Source organism: Protopterus annectens, chromosome 2.part0 (genome assembly GCF_019279795.1).
Source record: "Protopterus annectens isolate FY-2018-M chromosome 2.part0, PAN1.0, whole genome shotgun sequence".
In the NCBI taxonomy this organism is placed as follows: Eukaryota; Metazoa; Chordata; order Ceratodontiformes; family Protopteridae; genus Protopterus; species Protopterus annectens.
In genome coordinates, this window is record NC_056728.1 from 1086203637 (window position 1) to 1086219957 (window position 16321).

Sequence of the window (16321 nt, forward strand, 5' to 3'; positions counted from 1 at the left end):
TTCTGTTTATTTGGAGAGAAGTTTGCAACATTCTGAATGTTAGTTCTTCAACAACTTCAAGTTTCAAGCACTGTTGATAAAAGGAAGAGTATTCCACTCGTAGTTTAGTAGTACTTTATGCAACTTCTTGATAGTGGTACCCGATATTTGATATTTTGCTTGATTTCAAGTTTTCCCTTTGTTAAGATTTCATTCTTGATCTGCAGTCTTTATACTATGCATTACCATGGTACATGCTGTTCAATGAAAAGGAAACACCTTTTTGTAACAAATTTGTTGTGATCTTAGCAGTTTTACAGCATTTTATAACAAGAGCCACTTGTAAGTGCAGGATTCATCCAGTCTGAATACTGCTTGTTCCCACTTCACTTTCTTTCTTGTCAAGCACTGTATTTGCTACCTTAATTAGGCACTTGGATGCTTATCCTGCACTAAGAGTATAATAAATGTAGTGTTGTCCATTGGAACATTTTAGCTATTTGCAGTTTTTTTATCCCTCTGTATTAGTTTTTCTATGGCAGTATGTGAATTATAAGCTGCATAGTTTTTGATATGTATCTATCACAGTACAGTGTACTACCTAACTTACAGTGTAAGCATAATAAATGTAGTCTTCTGTACTGGAATATTTTTAGCTGTTTGCAGTTTCAGTTTGTTTAGTCCCTCTGGTTTTTTTCTGTGATGTTATGTAGATTTTATCTTGTAGAGTTTTTGATGTGTACTCATTACTGTATAACATGGTAAACTGAGAAGTTTTCATTATTTGATTCTTAATGTGAATGCACACAGACTTTTTTTTTCAGTTGTCAATTTTTTCCCATGTACATTGTCCTTGAAAATAACTTACTGCTGTTTGGTATGCTATTTTGTGTGTGCGTGTGTGTCTGTCTGTTATTTTGTATCTTTTTGCATCATGCCTTCATGACTGAAAAATGCCTTGTCTGTCTCGGTGTAACCGCTTGGTTAGTAAGCAAGCTACCAGGTGACTGGGATTGAGGCACCACAGCAATGAAAGTACTGTAACATGTTTTCAGGCGCCAGAATATATCATGCCTGCTTATGTGTTTATGCTCCACAAATTCCTATGCATAGCTATTTCAAAATATTACAGAATAGATACCAGATGAAATTCTCTGAATATAAACTAAGCATTTATAGTACTTTTGCCATCACAAAGCATTGCAGCCATCATGTTTTGTATCAATAAGGTGCTTCTTCCTCACTTGTTGTTCTAAATCGGCTCTTTACCAGAAATGTTATTTAAAATAGATTTCTCTTACATGGACCTTTAGGAGTAAGTTAATGGACTTTTTAAAAGCAATAAATAAATTCGGTAATGTGCTGAAGAAGAATACTGATTAAGATGAACACAATGTCCATCTAAGCTTACTAACCAGTAAGGCGACAATATTACATGCTACTGCTGTAGCCTTGCTCCGAAATTATAGCCCTCAAAGAAGCAAATTCTCAATTTTCTAGATCCCTTACTTAAGTGAAAGATTAGAGCAAAACAAGTCTTCACAGATATTTATCTGCTAGTCTTTTAAACACTTGTAAATATCAGATGCATTTGGAAACAAATGGAAGGTAGTTTATTTAAAGCCTTCTCTCTACAGTTTTGAATTTCCTCAGCCACTCTTGGATGGATGCTTTCCTCCATCTAGTGCACTTTGTGACACCATCCAGATTAAGCTACATTTTTTTAGCACTACCCTTTTTGCCTTGTGTCACACAGCCTGTATCCTGGTCACTGGCTATCACAAAAGAGTATTTAAGTATCAGAATATTGAAAGTCGTAAGGTCACCAGTCACACCATAGACTGGAATTGTCTTTACTACCATACTTGGAAAAGGAACAAAGTATTAAGCACTGCTACAGGTAACTTGTAGGAGACAAGTGGAATAGGTTACTGTCTACATCACTTCTTGAAGGTGGGAGTTGTTGAAATTGCCCAGCATTGGAACTGGCTTTAGGGAACCTCAGGCAATCCAAGGTTATTACCAGACTGACGGAAATAAGGAAGTCAGACTCAAGATATCTGTTAAAGTATCCTCCTGATAAGTGTACCCTTGAGGCAACCGTGTTTCTTGCTAGTCATATTTTTCATTTTAACTGCTGAGTTGAGTTCACACTTGCTATCCACTGACACTGTTAGCAGTTATCTAGGTAGGTGCATCCTAGGGTGTTTTTACCTCTCACTGAAATAAGTGTCCAGAGGTAACTATATTAAATGCTGAGACTCACTAGAGTGAGTTCTGAAACATGGATAACTGAATGGCCAAAAAAAAAAAAAAAACAAAAAAAAAATGGACTTGCATATTCTAAGTCCGAAATGGCCAGTTCTTAGAATACTCCCTATTCTCTGATAGATGGCAATTTAGAGTTGAGGGGAGGGGTGCAGAGAGGTTTAGCCTCTGCAAAAAAGTTTAAAGAAGAAGAATGATGTTTGAGATTTCCTCTTCTGCATTTTCAAACTTTTTTTTTTTTGGAATGCCAGCAATGCACATTTCAAGTGCTGATATGTCAATAGGGAACCATGTCCAGAACCTGACAGTGAATGATCTCATTATTTGAACTGAAACCAGACAGTGAATGACGTCATTATCTGAAGTGCCCCTTGAAATCCCATAGTGAAGACCTGGTCTTAACACTTGGAAAAGAAGAATCTCTTTCTAACTACCACCCATGTCATCCCAAACTTTCTAGCTAATTTTGAGGATACTTTTATGGGTACTCCTGCATTAGTTTGGCTTATGGGGAAACTGCTAAGATATGTATGTCAATATATGCTGTTGAGTATCTGATAGAACTTGTTCTCATGGGTACAGACAACTTCTGCTGTGAGACCATGAAATATGCAAATTACTTGAGTAATCATGAGAAATCAAAACATGTTTGTGCTATTCAGAGCAAAGGCACATGTTGGAAATCTCCCCAAAGTAGGGCACAGAGATCTCATGCAGTCCTTTTTTTCACTCTAATAAGAGCGTACAGTTGATTTCCATGGAATCATATTTTGAGGAGACTCAGGACAGCTGTACAGACTGCCTCAATAGGAAACACAAGACTGGTGCCAGTACTAGGCCTTATGCAGGCATCTCATGATCTGTAACCTTATCTGGCATGTACGTCTTCACATGCAAGTTTTGCATTATCTGACATCCCGTATTTGCTTATTACTCTGTTGATGACTTCACTTCCTGTGTGAGTTTGCTTGGTAGAAACAAAAGTTGGGGGGTGTTCATCATTAAATCAGTATTTTAGCAGCCTAATCTGTATGGGACATGTCCAGCCAACTTCCAAAGTTGTAGGACATCTTCCGTGTACCCATACATAGTATTTAATTTGCTTTTTACAAGCAGTATTCCCTTGTGTATTTTGTTGTGGAGCTTGAGCGTGCTGTTATAAAAACAGATACAGGGGTACCAAAACTCAGGACTGACTTGTAAAAGCAACCAGCAAGTCTGACTTGCAGCTCTAACTTCATAGGTTAGGTGGTCAGCTGGTTATCTCATAGCGGGCAATCCATTTGGAGCTAAAACGTAAATTCATCATATTGATCACTGCTGCAGTAGTGTTTTTTAAAAGCCTATAATTATCACTTAAGACATAGGCAAACATCATTAACAGAAAAGAAAACAACCACACTAACATTTTTTCACTTACATACATTATGCATCACATATCTTTTCTTTCCTTGTATTTGTCAGTCCAGTATTACAGACATTGCTGAATTCCTGCCTTCCTTTAAACCTCACTCCTTCTCCTCTTGAACATTATTCTCCAGGTATTGTTCCCACAGTTTCCATTTATTTATATGCAGTGTACTCCTTCCCCTTACTATATATAAGGCTATCTTCCAGTTCATTTATCCCATTTATAATAGGATTCAGTACTTCAAATATAGTTGTTTTATACTTTGATTTCCATTTTCTAGTAATTCCTTTTTGGCAGTTAACAGAATTAAACTTAAGGCTATACTATGGCTAGGCAATTCATATCCTGTGTCCCAACTCAAAAGAATAATTTTCTTAGTTACAGCCATTTGCTCACTCAATATTTCTGACAAGGTAGTCTGTAGGGATTGTTAAAATCTGCCAGTTAATTACACTTCTATACCATATGTTCCCAGTTACCTATTTCTTCCTCATCACATCTCTAACATTTGCTCTTTGCCTGAGGAAAAATTCTTTGAAGTCTGCTTAGGGTGTAAAAATACCTGTGCAAAGACCCTAAACCTTCTGGACTTTGTTGCATCCTTGGAAATATGTATGTTCTAGCAATGATCTTGTGTAAATTGCTTTCTCAATCTTTTTCTTCCAAATCTTTTCTTACCTCGTATGATTGATTCTTATAGTTATCATGCAGTATTTTATATGCCATACTAATTATCCCAGTTTTAACAGAAGATACTGTTCAGATTCAACTAAAAACTCTACCAGTGCTGGTCTTTCATTTAAGATTCCCCTAGCCCTTTCTCTTTGCCTGTACAGTGATACCAGACCCTGGTAGGGGAAGCAGTCTCTAGCTTGAAGCTCAAATGTCTTCTTGACCTCATCCCATTCTATTACATTTCCCTCTCTAGTTATTTGTTCCCAATACATTGGATCATTTTCCAGTTATCTCCTGTAATCTCCAGCCCTCTCTTGCCTGTTTTCTGTACCCATAATTGCAGTTATCCCTGTTGACAAAAATCTTTTTCCATTCTGGTGTAGTTCATAGAATACTTTCTGCTGCTTTATGAACATAATATTGTTTAGTTGTTCTTATTTTCCGTAAAAGTATGCATCCAAAATCCTACTGTCCTTATTTGTTGAACTCCCCCATTTCATCAACATTATTCCTTTCCATTTTGAATTATGACTTTCTGCTTGTGTTCTGTATGTGAGTCTTAACTGTGTAAAATATCCTTTCAAATCTGCTAATCCTACACCACCTTGTTCTGTTGGAAGGATCAACTTATCACACTTAACTCTTGCCCTCTTTCCCTCTCAGATAAATTTCTTCAACTTCTCCTGTTGTTGATAAATATATGCCTGACCCATATATATAAAACTGAAGGGACTAAAAACATTTTCACTACTTGTATCATAGTATCTGTATTGATAAGCAAGAGTTTCCAGTTTCTCAGCTTTTATATTTTATTTAGTCTCTTCCCACATATCCTTAATTGCCACAACAGAAATCTTTTTAATCTGTGGTGGTGCAGTGATAGCGTTGTCGCCTCACAGCAAGAGGTTCTCCCGTTCGATTCTCGGCTGGAGCGCCTTATGTGTGGAGTCTGCATGTCCTCCCTGCGGTCGAGTGGCGTTCGAAGGACATGCGTGAATGGGTATGCCTTCATTGAAGGTTGGGCATCGGGCTGGCACCTCGGCACCATAAAAATTGACTGCCAGTCATTAGCGGACCGGAGTTCTGCTGTGGCGACCCCTAACCGGGAAAAACAACAACTTCTAAATATTTTGTAATTTCTTCTTAAATATGGATATTGCTGAGCCAATTCTTGTGTGGGTACACAATATACAGATATAGCCTTTGCTTTATCTTCATTAATTTTATATTCTGAAAAGACTTTAAACTGTCTCAGAATATTCCCAACTGTGATGTCCTTTTGTCGATTAATCCGGTACAACATAATATCATCTACATAAAACCAACTTTTCATAATCACAATACCAGTTATATCCTTGTATTTCTGAATCCTTTATTTTCTTTGCCAATGGCATTAAACATAAAGCAAATAAAGGGGAAGGAGGACACCCCTCCCCGGTTCCTCTGTTTAAACACAGCTTATTAAAGAGGAACCCTCCCACATTTATTCCTGCCTCCCATCCCTCATATATCCCCTTAATTAACCTTATTGTTGTATTGGGGAATGCAAATGCTTCATTGCTCTACTCTTAAAATCCCAGCTTACTCTTGAATGCCTTCTCTGTAACAATGTCTACCAAGAACAGCAGTATTTTCTTATATTCTGCTTCCTTCTAGATCATTATTGTTCTATTAACATTGTCAAATGTTTACCTCCTCTCCAGAAAACCACATTGATCCATATCTATCACTTTTGTCAACACTTTTGCCATCCTTTTAGCTAGAATAGACAAATATTTCATAATCATGGTTTAAAATTGAAATAGACCTATGTGAAGCTGAATCTGATGGATCTTTACCGTCTTTAAGTAATACAACCACCACAGCTTTCTTCCAAGATCTTGTTGTGTTCTCTACTTTTAAAATAACCAAAAAAAGAAGTGTGTGTGTGTGTGTGTGTGTGTGTGTGTGTGTGTGTGTGTGTGTGTATATATATATATATATATATATATATATATATATATATATATATATATACACACACACATACACAATTGACAATTCTGGAATCACCACACTTGTATGTAAAAATGTCAGGTTTAATGCTTTGTCTTTGTTTTAGACTTCATCAGAATTGTGATCATGAGTTCAGCGAACGTTTAAATAAGTCTAGAAACCATCACATGACTCCTGATTCCACTTACTTATGTACAGTACAAATAGGTGTTGTTAGGCCCTACGCCCTTTTCCTGCTGTTGAAGACAGCTCTCCTCTGCAGGATTTCAAGGCTTGGAAGACAGTTTGTGCTGTTCCTTTGCTGGTCAGATGAGTTCTCTTTGGGGAAAACCCTTGCATATTCAAAATTGTGGATGTGTTGTGCTTTCCCGTATAGGGAAGCTATTTTAAGGCTAGGAGTTTGTGTTTTAATGGACTTCCACAAGACTTAACTGTACTTTTAAACTGGAGCACTCTTTTTCCTGTCATTTTAAAAGTTGTTTAAAGTTATTTAAAATCATTTTTATGTGGAAATATTGTAGTTTACTTTTGATGGATGGCAAAGTGTTCCAAGTGCCTTTTTTTTTTTTTTTTTTTTTTTTTTTGTGTTTTTGTGTGAAAAAGTGACTTTTGAAGCTTTTCAATTTTTAGTGGCTTTTACTGTTTGTTTTCCCATAAAAGAGGCACCACTTTTGGCATGATCATGGAGTAAACTACTTAATCCTCTGCTGGTCCTTCTTCTGGCCACAAAAAGTAAAAGTTAAGTAAACAGCCTTTGCTTCAGCTGCAGGTGGGTAACTCTGCTGTGGCCAAAGCTGGCTTCTCTTGGATCCCTCTGGTATAACACCTACAGCAACCATGGACCTGGGGGAGGGGGCTATCCATGTCTTCTTCAGCCATTGGGGTCTCCTCAATGAGCAAAAAGGAACTGCTATTGTCAGTCCTGGGAGTAGAAACACGGAAGGCTTCCCCATTTAGTCTGAATGTTGTGCAGATCCCTGGAAAAGCTTCTGCCATTAACACTCTGGCCCCATTTTCCTGTCAAAAAGAAAGAGAAAACTAAGCATTTGTCTACTCCCCCTCAAAGTTTCCTACACTGGAGTAGTTTACAGATCTGGCCCAAGGTTTAATTCAGGGTATTTATTGATCCCTCTTGTAAGGTGGTTTCTGGTAAAAGAAAGAGGGATACATCTTTTCCTGAAGAGATTCAAGATTCTGAATCTGGACAGGCAGACACAGGGTTTTCTCTTTAGTTTTCTGACTCAGATGCTGAAAGCAGCACAGTTTCTGGTTCTGCTAGTGGGGGTCTGTCTCTCACTTTCTCTGAGACTATTTCCAGAATATGACAGTGTTTTCAGTGGGGGAAACAGTGAGGTTCCTCAATCCCTCAGAAAATGTTATGAGCTGTTACAGAAGGAATTTCCAGCCAACTTTCAGCCAATCCCCCATTTCTGTCAACTTTGGAGGATGTGTGTCACTGCCTGCAATTTTCCTGATAGTCATCCTTGCTCACTCTAAAAAGGCAGATAGAATGTATAATGTTCCTCAGTTTTTTTAATTTTTATACAATCTTCCCAAACTTGATCAAGCAGCTATACTTTTAGTTAATCCTACTACTGCTGCACATTTGGTTAATTCCAATCCTAATATTTCTGACAAGGATGGAAAGATTAAGTATAGGAAAAAAGTGTATGTTTCTGTAACTTTGATTTGCAGAATTTTTTAATTGTTAGACTCATTTGCTAACTGTGAAATCTGACTAATTGTGAAAGTATGAGGACAGTTCTGACTGCACTTTCTTTTTGTGAGGAAAAATCTGCTTTAAATTTAGTTTTTTTTTCCATTGTACAAGTCATAGCTCATTCTTTACAGTAAGTGTATGATTAAGTTGATAGTGCCAGTGGCCATAGCCCTGGAAGTAGTGTTTTAAGGAGGTTTGCCTGTCTGCATTCTCAGAACCTCCCAGAAGATGTGAAAAATTATATTTTAAATTCTCCTTTGGATAGAGATTGAGTTTTTCGTTCTTCTGCTTTAGAGGTTATTTCAAAAGTTTGATGAAAGGGGTAAGTTGATACAGGGAATCTCTAAGATTTTTCAGCCCTCTTTTTCCAAATTTTATAAGGCATTCTCTAACCATTGATAACAGTTTTGGCCAAAAACAAAATAGACTGTCTCAACAAAATCTGGGTAAACAGACGTTTAAGATGAAATGGTGGAGGGTCCAAGAAGAATTCAGGACCCCCCTCCCAAAAAAAAAAACAAAACAAAAAAATAAACAAGAACAGTCCAACAAGTCAAAAAGACTATTTAAGGGAATTTGTTCCCCCCATCCATCCTGGCAGTCCATTTACCCTTCTAGAAAGTCTGAATCTGCACTTTTCTCTTTGGCAATGGATAGTTTCAGACAAATGGGTTCTGAAGATCATTCATCAAGGTTATAGATGGAAGTGGGAGGAAATCCCTCCATTTCATATGACAGAGGGATTCCAGAAAGCTCAAGTTAGATCTGATATCCCACCAGTGACTCTGAGGATGACAGGACTAACAAGAAACAGCATACAAAGGATTAGTCCAGATAACATCAGTTTACCTAGCAGATGTAGGAGACTTTCTCTCTAATGCCCTCCCTGTGGGAGGAACGTTTCAAGTAATTTATTCAGTTAAGTAGGTGGATGGATGAGTGTTCTTGTCCTAATACATAACATTTAACAAGTCAGTTATTTAAAGCTGGATACAGACAATGGTGGGAGGGTCCCAGGGAGCTGATTAGAGAAAAATATGAGAGATATAAAAACATGGAGCCAGTTCCAAAGCTTAGAGGTTACTCCCTTATTTGAATATTCCTGAAAAGACTCATGAGGGTTTACCAGCCCAGCAGCCTGTCGGCCCTCATTCTTAGTTGAAAAGTTTTATTTTTATTTTATTTTTAACAAACAAAAAATGACAACACACCATGAGCTATCCCTATAGAACTATATTTAAGAAAACACTTCCACCTGAGCTACATCAAGTTAGTCAAACAGAGTGGTTTGTAGAGTGATTTGTTAAAGTTTGATCATGGAAAAGGCCTGCTTTTATTAGGCTATCATCAGACTTTATTAGGTTGTTTTGTATCAATGCAATATGAGAGGCTGTTTGGGGCTCATATTCCTTGAAGCAATTTATGAAAGCTTTGTTACAGACCCTTTTCCAGTCTGACTTGTCCTTATCAATGCTTGTATCTCATGTAATATGAGCGGCTGTGCCCACATTTACAGGGCTTATATTTCCTGAAATACATTATGAAACACTAATCTACTCTTGTTTGGCAAAAAGGATTACAATACCTGCTTATAAGAGGCTCATGTAGATGACAGATCTGACCAATTCCCACTCTCCTTCCTGATGAAGATAGGCTTTTTTATATGCAAGGCAGGTAGTCACTTAGCCACACTAGCTGACTTCACATTTTTTGAAAAATACACACATCCAGAGAAATAGCTTGCAGTGGAAACAAGTCACCATGCATATTTTTATAGAGTTCATGGATGTGCACAAGCAGGAGAAAAGTTTAAGTAAAGTTTGAGACCTCTGAACCTTTTGTATAGGCTTGTTGTGCCCATGGTGTAATAATCCACCAAGTGGTGAGCTGCAGACTATACAAAACTTTTGTATCATGTTTGAGCATAGGCAAACTGTACCTATGGTGTAATGAATGCAGCAGTGTGGAGTGGGGCCCTGGGATAACAATATATCTGATGTTGTCAATATTCATCTATTCTTGACTTGTGGGTATACGGTTCCGATCCTTGGAACCGATCTGGCTGATATATAGCTCGTGTCAGCCAAAAAAATCTCTCAAGCTGCAGTGTGGAGTGGGGCCGTGGGATAACAATATATCTGATGTTGTCAATATTCATCTATTCTTGACTTGTGGGTATACGGTTCCGATCCTTGGAACCGATCTGGCTGATATATAGCTCGTGTCAGCCAAAAAAATCTCTCAAGCTGCTAGTCTACCCACAATACCTCTTTTCACATTACCTCAGATCTCGTTTGCCGCTCTTACAAGATGTGTCAGCCAGTTCCTCTTTTGTAGCCAAGTAAAAATGTTTATATACTCTGTCTTTCCTTAATAGTTCTCTGATTCCTTTTATTCTCTAGTTTTAAATTTCTTGGTCTACCCTTGTGAGTGTGTGATTTCCCTTTACCATTGGTATTTTTTTCCCTCTACCATCTTTGGTAGTTGTTTTCTTCCCCCTATCTCCATCTTTACCATTGGTAACCTTTCTACCATCATTGTTAGATTTCTTCTTGTGGTGTGACTGAATTTCCTTTCCTGTTCTTTACTCATTCTTTTATTTCTCTCTGCCTGTCCTGCCCTTTTTATTCAGCACAATGGTGGAAAAACCTAAAAGCTCCACTACGGGCTTAAAATAAAGTAGAGAGTGTAGCAGAAAAATGCCAGACTCTGATAATCACAAACATCATGTGTATTGCATGGGTGTCTCACACTTGTTTGTTGATTGTACAATCTTCCAGGCTTTCAGCAACAGAACTCTGGCAGAGAGGAAAAACAAACTCATTCTCAAAGGGCTTCTTAAAGCCCCGTTTGAAGAAGCCTTGACCAAAGCCAACCAGTCGCATCCAGCCACTGGTTCAAAATCCTCCCATTCAATGTCATCGTCTCCATCGGCACTGACTGTTAAGAAGCAAAAACATGCATCAGAAGGTTCCTCTTCGGAACCGAAATCACAGGTTCCGAAGCTTTCAGAAAGTCTGAATCTTTGGCACCAAGATCCTTACTGGTGCCATCGACACTGACCACGACAGTTACTAAATCATTGACCACTATGGTTCCAATACTGGCACCAACTGTTACACTGGCCATGGCGGCACCGATATCCCAAATGGTCCTGCAGATGTTGCTGGAGCCTGATACTTGCATCCAACCCAGGACCACATATTCCCCTTCCTTGGAGCCCTTTGTTGGACAACTCCCTAGCCCTTTCATGGAGAGACATGAGTCTCCTTCTGGGTTGTCTATTTGCTCTACCAGAAGCATCTCAGAAGTGGGTATTGTTAGGTTGGTGGATCAGATCCTGACCACCATGGGTCTTCCTTCATCTTCTCAGACCCCTCTCCCCTCTGGTGCAGGAGGTTTAATCTCTGTGACCCCTTCTTACTCTCCTCCTCTGACCTCCTCACAGGGTTTAGAGCTCTCAACTCCAACTTGACAGGTACCAATGACTTTGGGGCTGGCAACTTTCTTGTCTTCGTCGAGTCTGTCTCTGACGCCTTCGGTGCCTATGGCACCATTGGGTCCCTGGGATTTTGTCTTCACTGTTGGGCCCAAAGGGTTCAAGCTGGCACCGTGTTTTTATATGGAGCCAGCCTTGCCTCTTCGGGCTGCACTGACAGCGGACCCCTCCTCAGTTCCAGTTTGTCAAGTGGGTTTCTCAGGGTGGGGTGTGACCCCGGTTCCGAGTTTGTCTGTCTCTGTTCTGAGGTTCCATCCCTCCTCAGGAGGGGCCTGCCTTTCAAGCCATGGAAAGAACTTTGGCCATTGCCTCGTCTCAGGTGCCTCCTGTGTTACTGGAGTCTCTCTCTATGACCCCAGGGCTTTCAGTTTTAACACCAACCTCAATCCCTGGACAGCGAGCTCAAAGGTCGCAAGAGTTACCTACTATAGGCGTCCCTTTTTCAGACGTTCCAACTGATGAGCCTCCAAGGAGGATATCGTGTAAGAGGAAACACCTTGATTCTCCTGAGGAATCCATCACAGAAGACATGGATTTCGATGAAGGGGAGAGTTTCCCCCACAGTCACCCCCAGAAGAAAAAAAGAGTTATCCAAGAAGTCCCACCAGACCAATTAGGATCTGGATTTTAGTCAAGATTCTTTTTAGTGCCAAAGAATTGCAGATGGTCACGGTTCAGTCAGTTCTTCCCTTTGTAGAGGAAAATGGATGTGCTCTATTGACTTTCAAAATACGTATTATCACGTAAATATGGACAAATGCGCAAGAAAGTTTCTCCACTTCTGGCTAGGAGCCTGTGTTTACCAATTCAGAGTATTGCACTTTGTTCTCACCACAGTCCCCAGGGTGCAAACCAAATGCATGGCAGCAGTCACAGCGCATTTGAGGTTGCATGGATTGAGTGTTTCCTTACCTAGACAACTGGCTCCTCACCGCTTCCACCAGGCATCCATTACTACAAACTACGGACTTCATTCTGGAACTATCAAAACAATTGGGCATCACGGTCGATCCTGTGAAGTTTCAACTACCCCTTCTCAGGATATGGAATTCCTTGGAGTTCATCTCAATACTCTTTTGTGTGTGGCATCTCTTCTTCTCCACAGGTTGCACAAAATACAATCGCAGTTTCACTCCCTGCTTTGCTCAAAGTTCCAGCTCAGAAGATTCTGCAGGAATTGGGCTACATGGCAGCCACAATCACATTAGTTCCAATGGCAAGATTTCATATGAGACTTCTCCAATGTCTACTTGTGAACCAATGGTCTATTTTAGGTGAGGGGGCATTATCTCAGGAAGACAGTCCAAGGCACATGGTCCACCTCTGAGGCCAATCCGCATATCAGTGTTCTAGAGTTAAGGGCAGTGCTCCTGGCATTGTAAGCATTTCATCCTGGGACAGTAGCTATTCAATCAAGCAACATATCTGTGGTCTGGTACATCCACAAACAGAGGGGAACCAAGTCCTACCCACTGTGTCAAGAAGCCCTTTGAGTGTGGCAATGGGCCATAACTTCCATCCACTTTCTGGTAGCAACGCACATCCTGGGGAGTTCAAACATGATTGTGGACAAGCTGAGCAGATGCATCCTCATGCCTCACAAGTGGTCTGTGAACTCCAGAGTAGTGAAGAAGATCTTTCTAGATAGGGCCAGCCTTGCTGCTACCTGTTTGCCTCACCTCTGATCAACAATTGCAGTAGCTACTTTGCCCTAATTCCCCCTCAGGGGAAGTCCCCCACAGAAGACGCCCTTCTCCACGATTGGCCCTCGGGTCTCCTTTATGCCTTTCCTCCCTTCCCTCTGATCCCTCTTTTTCTTAAGAAAGCAGCTTGGTTGAGAAGCAAAGTGATCCTCATTGCACCTTACTGGCCTTGACAGATATGGTTACCCTTCCTCTGCCCTTATCTACTTCACAACACATGGATTCTGGACCCAGTTCCGGACCTTCTGTCCCATCCTCAGGGACTACTGCACCCCAATCTTCAGACCCACAAACGAACGGCTTGGTTTCTCCAATTCCATTAGTCACTAGACATAATGAAATTCCTTCTCCTGTACGACACATTTTGTTGGCATCCCATAAACCATCCACCAGGAATCTCTATGGTGGAGATTTTCTATTTGGGCTATTGATAATGCTCTGGATCCTTTTTCAGTGCCAGTAGAAAAAGTTCTACACTTTCTAGCTACTATTTTTGATAAAGAAGCTTATGCTTCTACAATTAAGGTTGTCTTAGCAGCTGTTTCAAATTTCCATAACAGTATTAATGACCAGCCTTTAATCTCCCACAAGCTTTGTAAAGTTTTTCTTAAAGGCACCATCCATTTAAAGCCCCCTTTCAAGGATCTGCTATCACCATGGGACTTGACTATTGTACTGCAATCTCTTACTTTACCTTTGTTTGAATCTGAAGATACTTGTGACTTAATTTCTTTCTTTGAAAACATTGCTTTTCATAGCTTTCACTAGTCTGTGAATTACAAGGTCTATGTTTTAAAGCCCCTTATTTAGTTTTCCACAAAGACAGAGTACCACTCAGAACAAACCCGACCTTTCTTCCTAAAGTGATCTCTGAGACCAACATCAATCAATCCATAGACTTGCCTGTAGTTTTCCCAAATTTTTCTAATAAAGGCAAATACTGCCTGCACCTTCTGGATGTGCACAGCCAATTACATTTTTTATCTGGATAGAACTAAACAGCTTAGACAATCAGAACAGTTATTTTTGTCCTTTGCAAGTGCAACCTTGGACAAATCTGTGTCTAAGGTTACTCTGTCTAGATGGTTAAGGGATTGCATTTCCTTCATTTGCACAAAAGAAAACATGTCTCCCTGTGATGCCCTTGCCCTGGCCCAGCAATCAAGGAGCCTCAATCCTCACCACTAACACCAGAGGGGGCACGTCATATTATGAGGAAAGGATAACAAATGCACACAGTAAAGTGCAATTTCCCTTAAGAGCACAAAGAGATCACAGTCAGTCCGGGGCTGGTCGCTCCCTTGCTCTCCAGGTCCCCAATAAGACTTCCCACAGGCACAGCTATAGGGTCCAGATCTCAGCCAGCTGGGCAAGCTAAAATTTCCAGCACCCTCTCTGTCCAACCAGTGCTTCGTGTCCCTGCCCAAGTAGCTGACACACACACACTTTGAGATAAGAGTTTATACAACCACACAGACACTTCTGGGGAAGGCTGACACAGGTTCTCTAGCTGTGCCCCTTTTACCCAGACTATACAGTATTACCACTTGCCACCACCCAGCTAAGACTTATCAGCTACTCTAAGGCCCTTAAAAGGGTGTCCAGTTATTACTGTGCAATATTACTATTATCCAATTGGTAGTATGACTCAACAGTCAAGGCTTATTAGAGTAACTTGGTACAGGATCCTTATATACATGCAGTGTACTCTTAGAGCTTAACTTATCTCTACACAAAACAGCCACAGTTAAAAGGGTTTAAAAATATTTAATAATAATTAAAAACACGATAATAATTTCTACACTATACAGTGCTAGTCAAGAGTTCAGAGATCACACAGAAATACTTAAAATAAATCAGCAGTACAGGTCTGACATCACAGAAAAACACTTAGTCTAATCTTTCTAGTTCCTAGCTATTTCAAAAAGAAAACACAAGTCTAAGATAACTTACATATGAGCAAGACAGTGCTGTGAGTTGGATGGTCCAGACAATAATGCTTAATGCCTTCTGATTCTGTCTGTTGAAATTGCTATTTTCAGTCCTGATTTTCATTACATCATTTCACACTTTCCTGATATTCTCTGGCTAACAGATACTACATAATTGTTATCTTGTACCTGCAGGAAACTATAGCCATAAAAGACATTCCACATGTAAACTCTAGTAATTATTCCTTAAGTTAGAACAACAGGCAGGATGCTTCACTCCAGACTCTTTGTCGCCAGATTCTAACTTCAAAGGGACAGGCATGAAATAATTTCAGCTTCAAAGGACAGACATGAAATGTTTGTCTTAGCTTTCTTTACAGCAGAGGGCAATGTTGCTACATTGTTTTAAGTTCAACATTTCACAACATAGTCTTTCATTTAAGAAAACAAGCTTGTAATTCAACATTCATATTTACAAATGCTAGAATTATCTGCAGAATTCTATCTGGCTAGGCTGGCAGCCTTCACACCCCCCCCGCAGAACTCAAGCTAGTTTTTCAAGTGACCATTGAGAAACGCTGCTTGAGAGGGTCACGTCTGAGTATACCTACTCCATTCCCTGTCTGGAGAGCCCATCTGCATTGGCATCGCTACTCCCACTGCGGTGCTGCACTGACATATCATATGCTTGCAACCAAGGCTCCATCTTATCAACTTGGCAGTTTGCTGGCTGGCTCTGTTTAACCATGTTAGGGGGTTGTGATCTGTCATAACAGTGAATTTTCTTCCATACAAATAAGGCTGAAGTTTCTGCAGTGCTCATACTATGGTTAGACATTCCATCTGAAGTAGTTAACTTCATTTTATCTGCAACCTGTGGGTATACGGAGGTATACAGATCCGTATCGGATCCGAGTCGGCAACTTTTTTTTCTAGCATCTGCTCCAAGCTCTGAGCTCCTCCCCTTACCCAGAATGCCCTACCATCTCCTATCTTCCCCCAGATCTCATTTGCCGCGCCAGTAGTATGCATCGTGGTCTCCTTTGCTCTGAGCTCAGGGATAGTAAGTGGTATTATTTCTTGTATCTAGTGTGTGTTTGAGTGAATATTTTCCCTTCCTCCCCTTGTTTAATGTCTCTC

The 16321-nt window shown here is 40.0% G+C and overlaps 1 protein-coding gene across 1 annotated transcript in view; it reads left to right on the top strand.

Moving 5' to 3' along the window:
- CNTLN (centlein) overlaps positions 1–16321 on the top strand; it is a 3122808-nt gene that overhangs the window by 537125 nt on the left and 2569362 nt on the right. The gene's annotated exons all lie outside the window — the stretch shown is intronic.